We start from the raw sequence: 2,801 nt of genomic DNA on the forward strand, positions 1-2,801 counted from the left end.
AAAATGTCAGCAAAGCAGGAATGTAAATCATGTGGTCCAAAGAATAAAACAAATAAAATAATAAAAGAACAAAGAAAAGCATAATAAACGAAATAACAATAATAAAACTAAAACTACAAAAACTAAAAGAATAAAAGAAAAAGAATATAAACCTTATGTTGTACCTGCATAAACTACTAATGTGTTAATCAGTGCATGATCACTTGACAAGTCATTTTTAATCACCACGTCATTTATTAGCAGCTATTACAGGTTCTCCTCTAACAGAATTGCAACGGGATGCTGTTCTTCTTGAGGCACGGCAACATAAGCAGTCATTGTAGTTGTTATCATCTTTGAAATCATTACTCTTAGGCATGGCAACACACACAACACTAATATGAGCAGTGCTATCATGATGAGACCTAGAAGGAAAAATGGCTTTGCTACAGCAGCCAGCCATGAACCGCTGAACAGCCAGTCCAGCCAGCCTTGTGCTGTAGCTGCTCCAGGTGTGTGGTCAGTGACATATTTCTGCAGAGCGGTCAAATTCTGCAAAGCTTCATAAATGTCTCCTCCAGTTTCGTATCCATCAGGGATAAAAGTGCAACATGTTTCCCCGATCAGCTTGCAAACTCCTCCTTGTGATGCTGTTAGCAGGTCTAGTGTCAGTCTGTTCTGCAGCACCATCGTTCTGATGGCCTGCTGTTCTCCTGCTAAGGCGGTTCCCAGGGTCTTAGTCAAGTTGATGTGTCGTAGCAGAGCATATCGGTTGATTTCCACATGATCCCGCACCTCGGCAACTCCAATGCCGGGGATCAAGCTCTGTAAGAATTTCACTCCTCCTCAGATGCGAAACTCTGGTTCCTTTACTGCTTGGTGCCGTCCGTGCACATCCTGTCTGGTACTGAGTCTTTGTTTGTAGTGGCATCCGGTAGATAGGTGAGTAGGCAGCTCCCCCACTGCCCGCGATCCATTGTTCATCACACATACTGGCAGTTGCGCTGCGTTCAGCTTGTTCAGTAGAATTACATCAGGCAGTGGGTCTGAGACTTGGGGCCAGGTCAGTAGGTAGGTCTGTCCGGAACAGTTCACATTTGTGGGTGATGATGACCTCCAGGTTGCTTTTGCTGGGATGCTGTAGTTGGCCTTGGACCAAAGAGTACCGTAGCCTGGATGTGTTGCCAGGCCCAACAGACACCAACTGCGATCTTCAGGTATGCTGTACGGCCACAGGCCAGACGTCTGTGAGGATAGGGGCATATGGGTACATGCATAGCAGTCAGTTTTGTTATTCAAGTGAGCTGTAGTGTTCATAAACTGCCACCAGAAGTTAGTGGCGTAGCCATGGGGAAACTTGGTGTACTTTCCTTTGTCATACAGTGTCTGCCTTTTCTCCATATAGCGTGACTTGTTGTCCCTCACGGAAGCAAAGGTGAGGAGCCCGGCCATGGTCAGGGCCGCTGCAGTTGTTAAGAGCCACCACCTCATGACGACGGGACACACCCTCCTGTCGCGAGTAGACCCCCCGGCCAGGAAAGCTGACCCCTCCACCGGGCGAGATCACAACAAGTGGGCAAGCCTGCTGTCAGCTGTGTTTAGATGGCTTCACTGACTCGCCTGCAGTGACTCTGATGGATCCAGGATGGACGTTCCGCAATTTTGCAAGCGGTCGGTGTAGTGAGGAGGACTTGGTATGGCCCCTCCCACCTGGGTGTGCTCCAGTTTTTCCTTTGGAGCACCTTGATCAGAACCCAGTCACCGGGCTTTAGTCTGCAAGACACTGGAGAAACATCATCAGGTTGTTGATTATGTACAATGATCTCTTTGTTTTCTAACAGCTTAGACATCCATTCTGCTAATGTGTTTTCTCTGATTGCTTTGTCTATTGGTTGACTGGTGATGGGCAGTGGGAACGGCCTGCCATGAATGATTTCAAATGGAGTTAGTTTATGGGAGCCTTGCGTTAAGCGCATCCACATTTTCACTAAACCCAAACATTCAGGCCACGGCCTTCCTGTTTCTGCCATGCATTTCCTGAGCCTTTGTTTTGTAGTGCCGTTAGTTCTCTCTACAAGGCCTGCGCTCTGAGGGTGATAAGCACAGTGGTGTTTTATGCTGAAACCGAGTGCTTCAGAGACCTTAGTGATGACATCATTTACAAAATGAGTGCCGTTGTCTGATCGTATCAAAGCTGGAATGCCATATGTGGGTATGAAGTGATTGCACAGGCATTTTGCTACTGAAATTGCATCTGCCTTTTTCACTGGATAGATTTCCGGCCACTTTGAGAACACATCTATAACCACTAGGGCGTATTTCGACCCTTGACATTCGCTTAGCTCAATAAAATCCATATGAATTGTGTGGAAAGGGTGAGGCGGAGTTGGAAAACGGCCTCTTTTTGGTCGCAGGTTACCCTGAGCATTATATTTTTGACACGTCATGCACGTTCTGACAAATTGTTTTGCTGAAGTTTCAAAATTTACAGTGTAGAAATGAGAGTTGACAATACAGGTCATTCCCCCCGATGACAAATGCGTACAGCCATGAGTCACTAATGCCGCCATCTTGTGGAGCGATTTTGGCAACACTGGCTTGCCATAACACATCATTAAATCGTTTGTCAGAACTGCACCGTGTTTTAGCCATTTTGCCTGCTCTGCTGTGCTTGCTGCTTTTTGTTCACTTTGCAACACATCCAGTGGAATCTGATGTGTGTTTACTGCCATCAATGTCATGTTTGTCTTTTGTGCCGCCTGTTTTGCTGCTCTGTCAGCAAAATTGTTGCCTGTAGTAATGAAAGAGTCAGTAGGCTTTGT

This window comes from Rhamphochromis sp. 'chilingali', assembly GCF_963969265.1.
Source record: "Rhamphochromis sp. 'chilingali' genome assembly, chromosome: 7".
Taxonomy (NCBI): domain Eukaryota; kingdom Metazoa; phylum Chordata; class Actinopteri; order Cichliformes; family Cichlidae; genus Rhamphochromis; species Rhamphochromis sp. 'chilingali'.